Raw genomic sequence first — 20,845 nt, 5'->3', positions numbered from 1 at the left:
TTTTTTCGGCTATTTAGGTGTTTCTTCTATGAATATCTTGTGGGAACACTTAGCTCATTGTTAGAAACTTAAAAAAGAACTATTAATATCATCATTATTATCATTTGGAAAATTCAATTTCACAACAATATTAAATTATTATACAAAATGATAATAATAATACTATTACTCTTAATACTATCAGGTTAATTTAATAATAATAAAAATAAAAATAAATTATGTATAATAATTTATAATTTCTGATAAGATATCAAAATATCAAACTGAACATTTCTGAAATTTAAAACTATATAAGGTGTGTTACATGATTTAAAAAATGAAGATATTGATCCCGTATATTAGTTGTAGTTATTACATTAAAAAACATTTTTTCACACATTATCTTAGATGGATTAACTAAACAGTTTAATATATTTGGTTATTTATTATTAAATGATTAATAGTAATAAAGTAAGAGTAGCTAATAATATTTGTTGCGAAATGTGCAAAAAACTGTTTATTATACAATAATTAAAAACAAAGTAGATCTATAGTTTGATTTTCAACTTCAACTAGTTAAATCATGTTATTTAGGGAAGGTGTAAATTTGATATATGTTCTCGAAAAAAAATATAACCAAATATCATACAATATAAAATTTCCATTGTATTACTGAGAAAAATTATTACTGATACGAGTGTCTCCATCCGACTTTTAACCAAGCTCGGCTCTGCTTAACTTTGGTGATCGAACAAAAACATCTAAACAATTCCATGTGTCTATGCGGACACATTTGGAAATATGTATAAACTAAACATTAATATTTTTCAAAACAGTATAACTGCAGTCAAAAAGAGCTTAAAAGATAAAATTTTAAATAACTTAAAATGCTTATCCAACACATTAACCTTAAAAAAATTATTAAATATCGTTTAATCTTTGAAAAAAAATTATTGTCAGCGGTTTTAAGACGAAATAAGTTTTCAATTATATCTAATGACTTCTCAAAAAATTTGCATTAGAAAGAGAAGTATATAGGTTGTCTTTATTTAGATTTGTATATAAATTTAAGAGGAGATTAATAAAAATTAAAATGTAAGATTTCCAAATAAAATGTCTAATGGACTACTCCCAAGAATTGTACCATTACAAAATTGTACTATATACTGAGGGTTGAATACAAGTTTATTTTTTCAAAATCCTTCAGGGACAGCTTGAATCAGAAACTGAATTATTGATGTCAAGATTATTAATTGGAACAGTAAAATGAAACAATTAATGAATGGATAAATTGATACATTGATCAATTAATTGCAGTGAACTGGTTCTGATCAATAAGAAAGGAAAGCATAAGGCGTTGAATGCATTTGAAAATTATAGAAAAAATAAAAAAGTAAAGTCATCGAATGACCGATAGAGCGACTTTCTCTCATCAGAGAAACCCTCTTCTCCCTTCTATACTCGTGATGTACGATTAGGATAGAACAGGGGCATTATGTTTGTAATTAGATTCGCGACGGTTCGACATATCGCGTAAATAATAATAATTGGCCAGGAATCGATTAATTAGGAGATCCTAATCACTTTGAAACGATTTTCGTTTCAATTAAAAAAATACAAACTGTCAATCAAATGCCGTGTGGCAATGAATCTCTAGAAAACGAGATCAATTTCCTCTTTCTGTGATCTCATTTCTTTTGGATTTGATAACATTATTAACTTTCACGATTTATCAGCTTATTCAGTTGGGTATTCCTTAAGTGAACTTGAAAACACGCGCACTACGCGCACGATTTTTTTTCTCGCGCAATTTTTAAATAAATATATAACATTAATACGGATACCAAATTTGTGTACTTCATGGTATTGATTATCTCTAATAATTGAGTAGCAAGGATCATATTTTTTATAATTAATCTAAATTTATGTCTTAACTTTAGATTAATTATTATACATAATATTCTTGCACAATAATTAGAGAACAAAATTATTGCAGGTTTGATCAAAAAGACCAATTTTCTAAAAAAAATAGTAATATAACCCATTATTGTTCAATTATTGTAAATATTGTCTAAAACATAATTATTTTGTATCGACAATACAAATTTCAGACCATAAACATTAACGTAATACAATAAAAATTGCGTGCGGCTGTCAATCTTTTTCTAAGCCTAAAGTTTTTTGCTTAAAATCAGTAATTTTAAATAGAAAAGGTTAAACCAAATTAAATTTATTGAGAAATCGTAAATACTTTTTTTAATCTATCACAGTGAAACTATTTTATAGCGCCGATTTTGGGGCTGACGGTGAGTTGGAAACTGACTCATTGTAGCCCGCTCCGCTTTTCTTTGTTAACGCTTGACTGCTCGCCTGAGTGACAACCGCAGACCCCGCGGTTCCCACGCAGTTCCTATTATACCTACCTACGGCGAGGCGTCAATTCTCGGAAGGACTATAGAAGGGAGGGCTATTAAAGGGTTTCACCGTAATTTAGTATAAAAAATATCAGAAATTTCACATAAAAATACAAACATAATCGAAAACTGTTCGAGGATTTTGAATTTTGTATGAATTGGAAAAAATGTTATTCGGAAATATACCAATTTTCATTTTAAAACAACAAGTTAGCCTCAACTTTTCAACCAATAATGAATTTTCTTTGCAGTTCAATAAGGGTTAAATAGCAATTGCAATTTTCGTCGAAAAACATCAGCACACTTTTAAGCCTGTAAAGTTCAGCATTAAAAAAAATCATTTGACCTGAATCTAATGATTTTTTGTTTAAAAACACCAATTTCAGGTGAAGCGCACCAAAATAACCTAAGGTTTTTACGATTTGGTAATCTTTTTTGAAAATTAATATCTTTGTAATTAAAAGTGCCAATCATTTTTAAGGAAAACCACTAACATTAATTAACATAAAATTGTTTAAAATTATGAAAATTCTTCAAAATCTAATAATTTTTGTTTTAAAATACAAATTTTTGTGTGTATAATGCTAAGACAACTTTAAAATGTTAAAATGTGTTCCGGTTAAATATGCCCTTATTATATTTTCTGGTTAGACGAACCATAATATTGTTTAAATTCAACAGAAATTCTGCTTAAAACAGTTAGAATTCTGATTACTTTACCCAGACAAAATAGTAAGGGCATATTTAACCAGAATTCTAGTTGATTTCACCACACATTTTTTTGTGTGTAACATAATGTAAAATTTTTGCGTTTTTTGTATCTTCTTTGCGATACAGTTTATTAATTACAAATATCAATTTCCGTCGCGAAACGCTCACATAATCTAGACTTGTTAGAAGATTTGTAATATTATTCAGATTTTAATATTTTGTGTATTAAATTACCAATTTTTGGTATAAAGCGCTAATAACATAATATAACAATGTTAAAAATGATAAACCTTTATAAAATATAATAATTTTTATTCAATGTAATAGATATCTTGTATACAACATTAATATAATATAAAAATGTTCTAAAATTACAAATCTTGGTCAAAACATAATGGGAAAATGTTAACATAAACTACAATTGTCAACATTAGCGAATATTCTTTGAAACATAATTTTTGAATAAAAAATATCAAATTGCGTAGAAAAACCCTAACCCGATCTAAAAATGTTTAAATATTCTAAGCCTTGTTCAAATTATAAAGATTTTTGTTTCGAAACACAAGTTTTTTGTGTAAAACACAAACATTACCTAATATATCTGCAAGTTTTTTGATCTTCATAAATTAAACTCTTTAAATAAAAATATCAATTGAAGACGGAGTAGGCTGGCCTAATATAAAATTATTAAAAGATTTTCAATTTTGTTCATATTATAGTATTTTTTGTTTTGAATTACCACTTTTTAATATAAAACAAAAACTTCACCTAAATTGGTACAAAATCATGAACCTTTAAAATCTAATGATTTTGATTCAAAGTAACTCATTTCATATAAACAACATTAATATAACCTAAAACTGTTCAACAATTACAAATAGTGGTCGAATTATAATGGTAAAACGCTCACGTGACGTGCAATTGTCAATAGTTGTGAATATCCTTTTGAACCTATTTCTTTATTAAAAATAATAATCGCAATGAGAAATTATAATGAAAATTATAATTATTTTTCGTTTCCAAACACCAATTTTTGTGTGAAACGCTAACGTAACCGAAAATTATTCGAATTGTGTGAATATTCTTTGAAATATAATTTTTTAAATTAAATGTCCCAATTTGCAGTCCAAAAGGCTAAAATAATTCTAAATTATTAGAAGATTCTAAATTTTGTTCGAATTATTGTGATTTGTATTGTAGAACATAAATTGTTGATGTGAAAGGCTAATAACATTGTTAAAAATGGAGAACCTTTCAAATATCATTATTTTTTTAAGTAAACGCTAAGAAAACAGAATAATTTATATTGCTAAAAAACAGTTCATCCTGGAAAACCATTAATTTGTGACTAAAAATACGCGTTGCTGGGGTGAATCGATAATATATCTCAAACAGTTTTAAATTAACCGCTCAAGTGTATGATAAAGTACAAATGCTTCTTGATTCGAACAACGTACTCTATAATTTTATTCAGTTGACGGGATTGTTGACCGATTTAATTTTCGAAATTTTAACAATAAAGTATGAATAACCTCTAAGTAATGAAAAATCAATTAGTTTAGGATGGTGAATACCAGATTTCTGAATTTAGATTAAAATTTAAATTTCACCATTTTAAAAGTGCCATTTAAAAATTGTAAATTTTTTCGATGTGGATATTTTAAATTCCAAGACATTTGACTTTACAAGTTTGGAACTCAAACGCTTTTTGATCATTCGTTATTTGGTTACTTCTAACTTCAGCACATAGAAATGTTAAGTTTAATGTTAAATGTTAAGTTTTTATACTCATTGATTTTAATTTGGCCTATTTCAACTCAAGACAATTAAATCAATCTAGTTTTAATTATAATTGAATCTTTTAAATGTTGGCCAATTTTAAATTTGAATCCTTTTAACATTGCCCACTATTAAAATTGACAGCTTTTAAATTAGGTGGCTTTCGATACGGGACAATGGATATCCGGAAAATGAGATCAATTTCCTACATCCATGATCTCATTTCTTAAGTGTTTAATAACATCAATACATTTAGATCATAAAGGATATTAACTTCTATTAATTAAGCAGAAGAAAAGAATAGATAAAGGCCAGATCTAGGTTTGTAGAAACAACAAAAAATAATAAGTAATATTGATTCTTTCTACGAATTATTGAACCTCTCCTTCTTATTCTAATGCAAAAAGTATGCACAGGAATAGTTCTGGGAAGAAATAAGATCTTTATCTGAGATTATAACGTGTTTATTTTGATGTGTGCTCCTTTCTTTAATAATCGCGTAGGTACAGAGAAAACATATGATTAGAAAACAATAGATTTATCTATAGATCACAATGAAGATTTAATCAATTCATCCTATACCTTGGGATTATAATTTCATAATTTCAGGGGCAGGGTTGCATTTGAGAACTTTCTCCTGGTGGGAAAGAGTCGCCAATTGAATTTGCTTTCATCAAAGAGGAAGGGAAACCTTAAGGTTTTACTAGAAAGTTTCTAGGTCCTCTAAGGAATATCAAATGTAACCTGATCAGCTATGTTTCTAAATAAGTTGGAGAAATTCCACTGGGGTAGTTGACGAATCAAGCTTAAGTAGAAGTAGTTCCTCAATTGATTTTAGACCTACCAATTTAGTAGATGGTTTGATCAGTTATGATTTGATCAACTGTGAATATACACATGGGGAAACAAATTAAAGTTTTAGATCAATATATAATAATTTGTGTTCCTTAAAGATTTTTTTATTATCATAAAGGGATAGTTGACGTATTTAATTTTTTATTTTCATTTCATGTCTTTGAAGGCCTTGGAAGTGTTTCCAAATTTTGTATTTTCTAAATTAATTTTCTTTAGGGGGTATATTAGGTTTAATAGAATCCTGTTTTATAAAGAAACGTTAGAATCTACAAAAATGACAAAATAATTTTCTCATGTATTCGAGGATTTTCGACAAGGACGAATTAATTTAAAAAGTTTGTTTTTAAGTATTTGAAATCGTAAAAGGCATTAATAACATTCTCAACTTTTTACTTGTGAAAATATTTTTAAAAAATAAAGCAAATGTTTGCAAAATAATTATTTCTGTATTTTTGCAAAATTATTTTTTGTAGTGTATTTTTTTAGGTAAAAAAGCCATTGGACGTAGAATAGATGTTTCAAAGACAGCTAGAAAAAGATAATTCAGAAAAATACGAAAATGACTTTTTGATAGCATCGCCTCATCAATATAACGTATTGCCTAGAGAAAGTTAAGTTAAAAACTGGAAAATTTTAAAAAATATATAAAAACTATAAAAATAAGCATTTCTTGAAACACGTTTTGCTAACACACAAGTTGAAATGGAATCATATCAATCTTGTTTTATTTTTTAACTCTTACATGTATGGTTCTAGTGTACGGTGAGTTTTGATGGAACTTAACACCAAAGGTCCTTCACCTCCCGGGTTTTTTCTTTTCTTATTACTGCGATTCCTTACGATCAATTTGAGAGTAAAATAAAAAAAAACGTTGGAATCATTTTTTTTAAACATACAATTTTATGTTTCTGTGGGGGTTATTAAGTATATTGTTGTGGAAGTATCTTTAATATTTCAGTTTGCCATTACGATACTCGAATATCGTCTCATTTTATCATAGTAGATCGATATTCTTAAGAAAACGTTTAATCGTGACGAGATTCTCGTTTTTTCACCGTTCTTATACAAGAAAATTGTTATTACTAAATTAAACCCTAAAAATTGAGTCTTAGCTATTTTAATACATTTCAAATCAATATTTTCATTATTATCATCCTATTGAAAACACATATATTCCACACAAATTTATTTCTCCATAGAAAACTCTGCTTTCATATAATTGCACATTTATATTTATTATTATCATTTATATTAAAAAAATTTCTAAATATAAAGAGAGTCCTGAAATCTATAAATATTCAAATCAAGTAAGTTTATTTAAAATATTTTCGAAAAGTTTCAAGAGAATAAAAAATATTCTTAAGATTCCTGGAAAAATCTGAAAAGATTTTTCATTAAAAAAAATTAATTTGAAGAGAAAGATCAGAAAGATTTCAAAACATGTCAAATGATTTTGTTAAATTTCGAAAGCAAATGTTGAAGTTTTTAAAGCGAAATTTTTTACATTTCCAAGAATAGAAAATTTAAGACCATATATTCCAGTAATTTTAAAAGATATTTAAAAGTTTCAAATATATTTAAAACCAAAAAATAATTTAAAACTTAAAAGGATTTCAGAAAATGAAAAAAAAATTTTAAGTGTTTTTTTTAATATATTTTTATAAACGATTTTAAGGGAATACTTAAGATTTCAATTTTTTACAAATTTAGATTTTTGAAGAATTCCAAAAAAGAATTTAGAAGTCTTTGGATCATTTTGAAAGTTTAAGTGTAATGTAAGGCAAGTTTTTAAAGATTTTTTCTAAATTTATGAAACAGAGACTTAATTTTTTTAATTTTTCATGTTTAAAAAATATGTAGGAAAAATTCAAGTAAGTTTAAAAAAATATTCATAACATTAGAAAGAGCAAAATATAATATTGAACTTGGAGAGATTTAAAAGATTCGACAAAAAAATATAGATTTTTGAAGATTTTCAACAACAAATTCAGAAGTATTTCCAGAAAATAAATTTCTTTTTTTAATATTCTTCATAAAATTTATTACTATTCATTTAATAAAATGAATTTGAAAGATTGTTCAGATTTTTTTAAGGATTTCAAAAGATTCCAATAATGTTCGAAAAAATCTAGAATGTTAAGGGGCAATTTTTTTATTTTGCACAATTTTAAAAAGTAAAAAAAAAATCCAATCAGTCTATAAGATATTATTAGGAAGGCTTGAAGAAATGTTGAACCTTATTCAAAATTTGAAAATGGATAACTTTTTTATTTCATAAAATGTATATTTTATAAGGTTTTGAAATAAGATTTTGAAGCTTCTGAAAGATTTTAAAAGGTTTCAAGATAACAAAAAAATTTTCTTAAAATTTCCGAAAAAACCTAATGATTTCTTCCAAACTATTTTTTTTTAAAGTTTATGGCGAGTAGAAGATTTCTAAATTTGTAGCGAATTAAAATATCATGAAGGATTTCAATTATTTAGGTTTTGGATTCGTATATTAATAGTAATTAATGATGGTTAATTTTTAAATTGTTTAAAGAATTTTACACTTCATAAAAAAATTAGATTCATCGACACACCTTTTTTTTAAACTTTCCTGAGTTACAAATATATTATTTATTTAACTAATTAATTATTCACAGTAGCATAAATGTTCTTCATTATTTTTTCAAACTTCACTTATATTGTGACAGTTAAAATTTTTACGATATTGTCGGTTTAATTTTATGGGAAGTTGGACATGAGACGAGATGATTCTTAAGAAATGAATGCACGAGAAGTTGTCTTTAGAATATTTTTCAAAAACGAACGAGACCGATCAAAATATTTAATGTTCTCGTATCTAAATGCAGACCTATTACAAATAGGTGAAAAGAGGTTTTCAAAATGTATGTGTTTAAAAACTGCTTTATTCTGGTACATCTGAATACTTAGGCATATAGTCTGCAAAATTGATAGGCAAAAAATTGTCTAAAAATCTTTAAAAAATCGAACATTACACCTCTAATAGTTTCGCAAATATAGCTTTTAAATCTTATTTTCATCAAAAATGTTGACTAACAAATTTTTCATTTCAACTTTTCTAAAATAACTAATTTCCGCTGCTTTATAAATTAAGTTAGAGTAGAGCGAATTTTTGGAAAATTTTAAAGATACAATGTTCTAGCTCTAACAGAATTGAAATCAGGGCTTTCTGAATAAGACCTATTTTCTAGAAATTATTAATACATGAATTTTGTGTAACAAATTCTTGATTCTGTTTGATTGAACGTGAAAAATGTACTTAAAAGTTAAGTAGAATCAAGAAATTGAACAAGAAACTTAACGTCTATATAGGTTCCATAAAAGAAGGTCTTATTCAGGAGGCCAGAGTTATAGTTCTATAAGGGTCAGAGCATTGTCAAATTGCTGATAAAACATAAGCTTTGGCCGCTTAATTGCCTGAATTATGCAAAGTTTGATTTTTTTTAGATCTACAGTTGTAGCTTTAAAAAAATGTTGCTTGAAAAAGAGGCTTTATATACATAGAGCATTTTTTTGTTGGCAAAATAAACAGTTCATATTAATCATTTACCACTTAAGGGTAATTGCCACAAAAATTATTTAATAACTCCGCAAAAAAAAAAAAAACATTTTTAAAAAGCGGCTTAAATGACTTTATTCATTTCTGTTTTTGAAATTATGGTCAGGTATTACAAGAATGAGAACAAAGAAAAATCTACAATTGAGATTTCTCTTTTATTTACTGTTTTTTGCAATGAATATATGAATGACACATAAAGAGAGGACAAATTAGGAAAATTGTAAACGATGGTTATTCAACGACTAAAAGTGTGATTTGTGAGACATTCTCATCTTGAGTACACACTTCAGAACATGTCATTAGCATGGATGCGATCAGATGCGGGACTAATCAGTGAAAGTGTAAACGATCTGAGGAAGCTGTTTCATGTTTTGAGGAGACTGTATTATAACTGTATACATTCAGCTTATACAGAACAAATAAACTAAGGTCCATTAATCATTGTGCCAGAGAACTTTATTATTTATGTCTCAATCTCTCCTGATTTTCATTTGTTACATTCGCATGAGGAATTCTCCTTCCGTGTCACATTTCACACATTTTCGTGTTTATTTTTATCATGATAAATGATATTTTAGCATGATAATTATTAATCGTAAATATTCAATTGGTACATTTTAATGTTACAATTGAAGAATCCAGAAATATAAAAGCTTAAATGATAAATTTCGGAAATTCGTTTTATTGTCTTAAACTAATTGCTTGTTCCTAACTTATGTCTCTGGGAACAATTATGGTCCAGTTTGATGTAGAAGTTGGTGACAATCCATTTTTGGTAGTTTTTTTTCAAAGTTATTACTTTTTTTGTGATTTAGTAGAACGTAGTAATAGTTCCAAGAGCATTTTAATTTTTTTATTAAAAGATAAATAAAATTAATTAACTCTTTGTGAGTCAATATTTTCTATTTTTGAGGACCTACCTTTGACTAGGTTTTCTTTCAAATATTTGTTTTTCAAGAACTTCTTTTTATAAATAAGTCGAGCTAAGTATTAGCTTAAAAGTATGATCTTGTTTTTTTAATATATATTTTTTTCAATCAAACAGGTTAAAGTTAGCCAGTTTTTTTTGTCTCCTAGAACATTGGAGTTTTTACACTTACAACTTCATTCCCAATGATGTTTACATTTGTATGATGATTAATTTAAATTAATACAAAATTTTTAGAAACTGAAATTGAAAAAATGAGAAAAGACTTTTAAAATTTCCTTCAATACGAATTTATTCCACTTGGTTAAAAATGTTTTATCGCTGATTTTTATATATTTATTTTGTACTTTGGATTAAAATCGTCAAATTTTAAAAAGTGTGATGTAGAATTTTAAAATCAACTATTTTGAATTACTTCTTCTTTATTCATACTTTGCCCCGTAAAGATTTATTTTTCCTCTTTTCCTTACAATAACCCCGCCTATATATTTTATAAATGATTTTTCTTACTATTTACAGTTATTTACTACTATTGACATGAACTCTTATATTTAGATTCTTACTTTTATTTTTTCAATAGCGAAAGTTGGTACGTTAGCTTTTAAAGTTTTAAATTGAAAATCACTTAATTTTTTATGTTTTGTAAATAATAAAATTTTACAGGTTTATACACCGAAAAAAGGATATTCTAATATTAAGAGTATCATATTCTTACAGGCATATTTTAACCAAAGGGAGAAAATATTCTTAAAATGAGAATATTATTGGGGAGAATAAATGCGCAAAGGAAAATGCGCCTTGTTCAGTTTAATAATTTCTTTTAACGTTTCGTGCCACGTGTTTTCAGACCAGTTTCCTCTTTTTGTAATCTTGGGCTTTTAGCGTTTCGCTTTAAAGAAAAGTGGTAAGTACAACATACAAATAATTAAATGTCTTTCATCAAAATGTGTCAAAATGTGGTCAGTACATTATAATTTTCAATTGGAAAAATAGTTTTTAGCCTATACATTGTTTACTTACTCAATTTAACAGTATACTTCTGGCTTTGATGTATACAATTTATTTACTTTTTAATTAAATATTTCGCAAAGCACTATTTACATATATTTATTATGTATTTATTTCGCACAGTCATGCCGAGACCTAACCTCCATAGTCTAAGATTAACTATACCTTATTATCATATAGACAAGAATAATTTAAAAAGAATATATATTCCTAAGGTAAGAGGGCCTTCATCTTACATTAAGAATATATTCTTGGCGCTTATTTAAGTTGCAAGTATTCTTCAACTTAGTGGGAAATTCTTAAAATTAGAATATCGTTTTTTTAGTGTAGTATTTAAAATTGCTGAATTTTGAATGATGTGAATGGCAGTGATTTTTTGACAGAAATTGCAATTCATAGAAATTTTTATTTTTGAGGTATTGAAATTAAACTTTTTGCTTTATTTGGTTCTAATTTTTTAAGTTAATATCCCGGGATATTTTTTATAAGTCAATCTTATTAAAAATATCCGATTAGTCACTCAAAATTTTGGGACGTCGCGTCCAGACACTTCGACCAGATTTCCTAAAATTGCAGAATTTCATATTGAAATCCTTGCTAGTCAGTTTTAAATTTTATAGCATTAGATTTAAGTATGTTAAGTTGTTCATTTTTTATTTTAGAGGTACAAAATTAATTAAACAACTTTGAATTCAGTGCCTGCAGAATAAATATAAAAAATAATAACAAATTAGGGCATCAATTCTCATTTCCAAGCCTCAAAAACCAGAAGAATTTCGAGTCAAGAATTGAAAATTGGATTTTTTAAACATAAAAGTTCTTTGACAACTTTTGAATGATTTTAATTTTTCCCTTTCATGAGTTTTAATTTTGCAATTAAAATGGAAATTTTGACATTTGAGAAGTATGATAATTAATTTCAAATTTTTCAGTTATAAGACAATTTTTTAATTTACTTACAATAATTGAAATTTGAAAGGTATTTTTATTAAAAAATTTCGAGTATCAAAATTCTTTTTTTCTAGGCGACATTTTTTGAATTTACAATGATTCCAATATTAAACTAGTTTTTATTTTATAAGTTTTTTGTGTATAATTTAATTTTAAAGGTTTTTATTTCTAAAAATTTCATTTTCAACGTTGTAAATCAGGAAGATATTATTTTTCGATTTTAGACAAATATGGCTCATCAATTCTGATGAAAAATAATCATTCTTTCATGTAATAATAGTTTAAAACTTCAGGGTTTTAGATTTTATATCTTAAATGTTTAAAAAAATCAGTTAATTTTTTTATTTCAAATAATTGGATTTGAATCGTTTAAATAAAAGTTACTCAAATTCAAAAGTTTATAATTTAGAATTATTCTATTTTGAACATCTTTAATTCTGAAAAATAAAATTTCAATGACTTTGAATTTTGAATGATCCAATTATCAAAATTTTAATCTATAAATATTTAATTCTTAACGTTTTGAAATTGTCTTATTTTTGAATTTTTAATTTAAAATCAACCAATTTTGAGATTCCTTATTTCAAAATGAGATCGCTTAATTTTGAACGCTCAGGATTAGGTATAGTTTAGGAATAGTTCATTTGAAGTTCTAACCAAATAAAAAAATTTGGTTTGTAAAAAATGGAACACACACATGATATTCATTTTTTGAAAAAGCTTTTAAATCAACCCGTTGTCGCATTATACAAACAATTATTTATAACTTTTCGAAATTTACCTATTATTATTGTCATAAATATTGCTTTTCGGCTGGTTCATTTAATTTCCTTAGCTTTCACTGTATGATTCATATCATAACCAGCGATAATTTTGATAACTTTCTTAATTCAAAATTATTAATTATAGCTCAAAAAATTGTATACCCATTAAAAAAAAATTTAATAATAGATGTTTATATTCCTTGCATTTTTGATGTCAGGAAATAAAAATCTAGAGACGTGAACGCGCGTTTCACGCGTTTGTAAATACTCTCTATATAATGTAGATCCACAAATTGTCTATAAATATTTCTAATTTATTTTTTGAAAAATGCTAACCTTTCTTTTAGATTCGAAGAGAATGTAATGAAGAATTTCTAGAAGTGGGTAATTATATTGATATAGGGGAATGAGGCAAGCAATTATTTTACTTAAATGGTTTAAATATTTGCTGCTAAACGGTTATTTGCCCTCTCGGTTAGTTTTCTCAAAGTTATTAGCATGTTAATCTCGATAACATTGCGGTCTATGAGCTCCCGTCCGTCCGTCTATTCTCCATTAGAGAAATGTGGGTTACGTTTCTTTTGTCTCCTCCTAGTCACCCACTTCTACACCTATGTGATTCTCTATAATACTTGAATGCATCATGCGCGCAAAATCACACATGAAATAAAATAATTTAAAAATAATACTTTCCGATTATAGATTCATTAGGTAAGTGGGTCAAACTTATTAAACATTTTAACACTGCATTTAAATTCATAAATACTTTTTAATAATAATAATATTTTATAATATTTATTTATCGTTTTATTTCTCGCATGATGCGTGTTGGAATATAGATAGAACTTCAATTTAGAAAATCCTCACACTATGAATACCACTATATGCTAATTAAAAAAAATTCTTCCCAATTCGAACGTCTATCCTTAAAATAAAAAGAATTACAACAAAATTATTTTCAATTCTTATTCATTAAGTGAATCGAATTAGTTGACTAGACATGTAAATACTTTTTAAAATTAAGAGGTGCTTTTCAACATTATTATTAATATTTTTTAAATATTTATTATTTTTTGCACCCTGTGTATTGAAATAGAGAGGAGTGCTAATTAAAAAAATGCTCACACTGTAAATACCACTAAGCTTGTTTGAGAAATGTTCTCCGTTTTAACGTCTATCCACGAAATTAAATTAATTTTCACAGAAATTTTAATTTCTTATTTGAGATTCATTACGTGAGTAGGTCAATCTTTTTAAAAATGTAAATACTTTTTCAAATACATAAATACACTTTAAAGTTATAATAATTATTATGTTACATTTAATACATTTTCTATGTGACATCTTGCTCATTCAAATGTAGAGTGCAGTTTAATAAAAGAATCCTCAAACCTAAAGTGCCACTACGCATAAAATAGAATGATTTAAAAAAATACATATTCCCGTTTACGGATTCATTACAATAATAGATCAAACTAATCAGACACGTAAGTACTTCTTCAAACTTATGGATCCTTTACAATATTAATATTAATGACAATTTTCGGTAATAATGTTTGAAGGAATTTTTCATTGGAATTAGGGTCTTGTGAAAACTACTCAATCATAAAACGTGCATTTCTCGAAAAAAGTTAAATTGTCAAACGTTTATAATTAATTATTTTCATAAGACCCTAATGCGAATGAAAAATTCCTTCAAAAAAATTTAATAATTGGATCAAATAGATGCGACATCTTTCAAAAAGACAGTAAAGATGTGACTGATCAATTTGGTGATAATATTTATCATTTTGTGTTTGTCACATGATGCGCTTTGAAATAGAGAGGTATATTATTATAACGAAATACTACACGTCATAGGACACTTTGCTGAATGATAAAAAAACTGTTTTCAATTTTAACTTTTGTCCACAAAATGAGGTGAATTTTTAACAACCTTGTTAATTATGTAAATACTCACAAGAACATGGCATATTATAATCGCCCTTTTCAATTCCTGTTCGTTTAATGGATGTCAAGGTAAAACATGTTATCAAATATTGAGAAATAAACTGACTTATTTGCAATTTTAGTAGGTAGTTTAGAACTGTTCAGTATTTTACTGTTGTGCCAAAAATGAAATCTCTGAGTATGTAATTTGAAATCTAAAAAAATATTTAAAATGAACATTTTTTAAACTGCCAAAAAAGCATATTTAACAATTATTTAATACTACTTTCTAAAACAATTTTAATTTAAAGGAAGCTTTTTTAGAAAAATAACTATATTTGAAGATTTTTACTTTTTTTTTAAATTTTAAAAGGTTCTTTTTAAAAATATTTTTATTTAAAATTTCATTACAAATATTATTATTTTGGTTCTTAAAATCATAGAAAAACTATTTTTTCAAAATATATCGTTTTTGGAACAATAATCCACCACAATCCATATTAGTATTGAAAAAAATTTTTTAATAATAATTTTAAAAAATTCAAATTAAATTTTCCATCAGTTAAATTGAAATTTAGTTTCAATTTACTTAATTTTCGTTAAATTACGTTAAATTCCTATCCATTTATTTGAATTATGTTAAATTCACTTATAGTAACTTAAACTTTGCCATATTCAAGTTAATTCAATTGTATACCCTTAATTTTTCTTGAATTTACGAAATAATTTTAACTAATATTGATTTTTTAAAACATAATTTAATCATTTTCAACGTCAATAAATTCTTTTATATTCAATTGAATTTACTTGTATTTATTTTAATTCCATGACATTTTCTTTAAAAATCATGAAAGCGTAATAAATTGAATTCACTTAAATGATCTAAATACCGCAAAAATATAAGTTTTTAGAATTTAGATGAATTTTATTATAATCGTGTGAATCTCTCTTTTATGCAATTAAACTTATTTAAATTTCTGAATTTCAGTTAATTTTTTTAAATTCAGTAATTTCTGAATATAATGAAAATGCACTGAAATCAAGTCTTATTCCGCTTAACTACGGTTAAAATAATTAGAGTTTAGTTAATTTGAATTAAATTCTGTTGAAATTTAGATGTCATTTTAATTTAATTAAATTACATTGAATTTTATCCACTTGAGTTGATTTTCTTTAAATTTACCTAAATTCACTCAAGATAAAAATTTACTTTAACTCAGCTCATTTCCCCTAGTGAAAAAAGTATTGGTAAGTATTTATTATAATTCTTTTTTCCAGATTAAGTAGTGGAAATCCTTTAAATAATCTTCAAAAAAGGACTGGATTAAATACGTGGCGCAATGCGACTTGCTGTAATTTTGGCAATTTTTTGTGAACTTCATATTTTCCTAAATGAAAATTACCGGAATGTGAATTATCGCAAATGTGACTTGCTACGATGTGACTTTGTGTCAATCTGACTTGCCGCAATGTGACTCATCGTGAATGTGACTTGCCGCAATATTACTTGCCACAGTGTGACTTTGTCTCAATCTGACTTGACGCAATGTAACTGGACACCATGTGACTTTGTATCAATCTGACTTGTCACAATTTGATTGATCGCAAATGTGACTTGCCGCAATGTTACTTGCCACAATGTGACTTTACAACAATATAACTTTCCACGATTTGGCTTGCCACAATGTGAATTTTCATCAATGTGACTTGCCGCAATATCGCTTGTCACAATGTGAATTACCGCAATATGACTTGCCGCAATTTTACTTGCCACAATGTGACTTTGGCTCAATGTGACTTGCCGCGCTGAATTAAAACAAATTTAGCGAAAATATTTGCAATTCCTTTCAACATAGTTTGTAAATATCAAAGATCAGTCGAATTCACTTGAAATTCTTTAAAATTAAGCTTTATTGCATTAAACATCATTAAATAGTACAATTAACCAAATAAAATCTGTAGACTTATTTAATAACCTCGTGTTCCAACTCTTTGAAATATTCTCTAAAATTATGTATTAGTTGAAGTAATTGTTTCCTGTTTAAAAATTGTATCACGATAGCGGAAGAGCATCATGAAAAACTTTCACCTTCATAAATTTTCATATTACGAAAGGGAACTTTCGCTAGTAGATCTAATTTGTTTGTCTAAAAATTATTCAGCTGGATCTAAAATATAGCATCTTTCTCAATAGAAACTTTAATAAATAGTCTCAATTTTCTTTGAATACGAAAAAAAATAAAAATAAAGGCAGACTAGTTTCCTAAAAAAACTCACACACAAAATATTTGTTTACGATTTACAAATTGAATGATATAACGGAATATGGCTGTTTTTAATTTAACAAAATATTCGTTATTTTATAAACACCTTGGTTGGCCGTAACAGAAAATAAAAGAAAGTGTTGACCTACTTGACATAAACCTAATTTCAAATCATTCCTCTAACTGGAACTTAATAAATCATTTATTAATCTAAAATGGAAATATTCTTGCATAACAATTGCTTACCAGTTTGATAAAGATATTTCCTAGGTTTAATCAGCCTTCGTTCATATTCCACTCTTCCCCTGATGTAAAAAATTTTTTGGATACCTCAATTCACTTAAGGGCACAAGGAGCAAGTCACACTTAAAAAGATTTTGGGAGCATCCACTGTTTAGCACTTCTACTTTCGAGATAACCCCCGAGAAGACACTATTCCTCGCATGGTTCACACTTCGCGCAATAACTAATTTCCCAACATGATCATTTCACTTTTTAATGATGAAGGCACTTAGATTACTTCCACATTTACTGTCAGAGATGAAGATTAATTTCTCCAATGCTGCCTCATTTTACGGAAGAGCTTGAGGGCAGTTAAGATGTTTGGAGTTTGATATTGATCACACTCATGATCCTGCTTCTGATGCACAACAGGTGGTTTGGACTCCAGTGGCTCTATCTCAATCTCTTAATTTGTGTGCTCGTAGATTTCTTATCAGATTATATCTTTCGATTATGATAATTAAAGCTAGAATCTTAAAACCGACACTTGATGATTTGATCACATGTTATCGTGTTAACTTCATATCTTGCTGATTTTAAATCTTGACAACATAAAGAGTCTCCTTTGCTTGGTGCAGAATACCAGTTCTGCTTCTATAGACCTAGAAAGCTTGCTAGTCCTCCCTTCGATTCTAAGAGTTTACCCTTGGATCTTTATAGTCCTCCCTTTTATGATGGAGTCCTCCCTATTATGGTTCATGTCCACCCTTTATCCCTAAGAGTCCATTCTTTGATCCTCTAAGTCCTCCCTTTGATCCTAGAAGTTTCGGGTTTGCGAGGAAAGTTTGGGAGGAACGTCTTGTACGAAGAGGTGAGGATTTTGAACTGCGGAGGACCCTCGAGCAAAACCGCGCCACGCTGCATTCGAGCATACAAGACACACGTCGGAGTACGAAGTGCTTCCTATATCTGATAGAGTCAAGAAGAGGGGGTTTTTCTTCTTCGTCGAGTGTACACTTCGACTTCGTTTGAGGGAAGAGCAGCAGGAAGAGAGAAAGAGGAAAAGAGGGAGATAGAGAAGACGCAAGATGGAAGTATACCAGTACCAGTGCACCAGTACGGTCCCTCTCTTTGGACGATGAAGTGGGTCGATTCTTCTCAACTCTTCTCTTGGAGAACATTACGGGCCGGTGAGGCCGTCGGCCTTCTGGCTACCTGGGCTTCTTTCTTTCTCCCTTTTTTCTCTTTCTTTCTAGTCCTGCCACTTGATTCTGTAGTTACGCTCACTGGGGATCCATCCTGATATTCGCAGCGCCCCTCGGAATCGGGGAATCAAGTACGATCCTCTGGAGAACGATCTGTGCTAATCCGCCTCCCGGGAATTGTTTCAGTAGAGGCTCAGCCCTCTAGAGTCCAGAGAACAGCTGGTTATGAGAATTCTGGTTTGAAAGTCGAGAAAGAGAATTTTTAGGATAGACTAGGATAGATCAGCTGATAGATATGAGGTGGGGATATCTTTTTATGTGTGGTTAACAAATTAATGAAATTTAATTATACATACGAGATTGTAAAGCTTGCTTATCTAGAATATGGCACTAATTGCAAGTCCAGTTTCCTGCCAAGTATCCTAATTGGACTTCTTCAAGAATATGGGATAAGGTCCGTATAATAGCTAGATCGAGTGATGATAAAGCTGATTTATGATTATATCTTCGTGTGGGGTGAAGACTTTGAAGATTAACAAGTTACCTCTTCAAGATTTTGCAAATATATGAGCAGAGGTATATGTAGATTTTTTGATTACCAGCTTTGATGACACTAATGATAAAATGCAAACTGTAATCACAGTTTAAACCAACTGATAACGTTGAGCTGTTTTGTCTTTAAGCAAAATGGAAGCTATAGTATTGGAAAGATTCCTTGTTTGAATATATTTTTTTAATTCTGGAAGCGCTATCAATAATTAATAGTAACCATCTTCTGGGTGATACAATCATTTCTGAGAAAGATGATCATCTTCTTGAGACCAGAGTCTAGCAACTCTTCACCTGCAATATTAACTGATAGAGATGATGAAAGTTGAAAATTCATCAAGTCACCGCTTTTGACAAAGCAGTTTAATCTTGTTGAAATATTATAAATATTTTATACAGACATGAAAGAAATGAAATACTTCCATTGAAAGAAATTAAGCATCCTTAGCAGGAAGTGTGAGGTGTTTCTAACCGATTCGAGATTCTCGTTAATTGTTTATAGTCTATCTGGTAACAATGAATTTGCACTCACTTGATAAGAAGTTCATTAAGGATTTTCAAAGCGAGGCGTAAAATATCGTACTCGTTACATCCGTGAAATAGAGCGAGAGCTTCAAAAACTGGTGAGAGTAGCAGCGTTATTTCCGATCTTTCGTCGCTCCAGCACCGACAAAACGGTTCTTCGTGGTTCACGGATACTCCTTCTCTTGCATGACACGTACTCCTTGTATTTACACTGCGCCTGACAGCGTGCAAAATCGACACTGATTCTCTTCGAATTGGGTATTCCATCATCTGCAGCAACCGTTCAAAGAAAAGGTTTATTTGGGGCAAGTAAAGACGGGTAAATGTACTAAACCAAATAAAAGCAACAAAACCAACCTTACTTGCTCCTTTCCATCACCTCATTTTAATCGATTCATCGTTTATTTATAGATCATCGAGCGTTTCAAATTCAAAATTGAATTAAACAACGTGGGTGGTAATTGCACATTGAATTTATTTTACGATCCGTCTTTAGACGATTTGATGGGTCGACTGTTCAAGATGCATTCGCAAGACTAACGTCAAAGGGAATGATAATCAAAACTCACAATGATTGATATGGATTTCTAATTAACGCCTAAAGCCAAAAGAAAAGACTTACTGTGTACTATATAAATAAAGTATAGCTCGGATACGATAATCTATTGTATACTAGGGTGATTCAAAATTACACTAAATGAAATTTTGTTTTGATTTTTAGTAAAGGATTACCCCATAACACAGCCTGATACTATTTCTACCCAAAGACCGGACTAGGTAACGATAAAGGCTTTTGATGTCCTAAAAACTAATTTTCAGTTTTAATTTTTCCTATACTTCAGGATTTTGAAATATATTAACCTAAAAGTGAAAAATTGCCGCTCTCAGATACATATTAAATCTTTTGAACCGATGTTTCTTTCCTGTATCAGCCGAGTAACACAATTTTATTCGCTTTCTTTGCCTTCATTTCCTTTTCGGTATGAGATGAAAATTTTTGAAAAAAACCGGTACGGAATTAATTTAGATTACACTGAAAGGTAAGCAGAAGTACTAAATAAATATTTAAAAACTTTTAAGCAAAAAATTACTTCTCTAGGTTTCAGCCAGAATAGTCAGTATTAAGCAGCACCCCTGAAAATTTGCAATTACCAATTTTTTGCTTAAGATCATTTC

General features: G+C 28.1%; 1 protein-coding gene across 1 annotated transcript in view; it reads right to left on the bottom strand.

The window, feature by feature from the left end:
* The window catches only part of LOC117168006 (serine proteinase stubble-like), a 207,070-nt gene extending 188,777 nt beyond the window's left edge, over positions 1-18,293 (bottom strand). Inside the window, exon 1 of the mRNA XM_033353316.1 lies at positions 17,415-18,293. The gene's annotated coding sequence lies outside the window, so the exon portion shown is untranslated. The remainder of the gene's footprint in view (positions 1-17,414) is intronic.
* Between the last annotated feature and the right edge of the window lie 2,552 nt (positions 18,294-20,845).

Source organism: Belonocnema kinseyi, chromosome 2, assembly GCF_010883055.1.
Source record: "Belonocnema kinseyi isolate 2016_QV_RU_SX_M_011 chromosome 2, B_treatae_v1, whole genome shotgun sequence".
NCBI lineage: Eukaryota > Metazoa > Arthropoda > Insecta > Hymenoptera > Cynipidae > Belonocnema > Belonocnema kinseyi.
The sequence above is the reverse complement of the archived record's forward strand: the minus strand, read 5'-3'. Positions and strand labels throughout refer to the sequence as shown.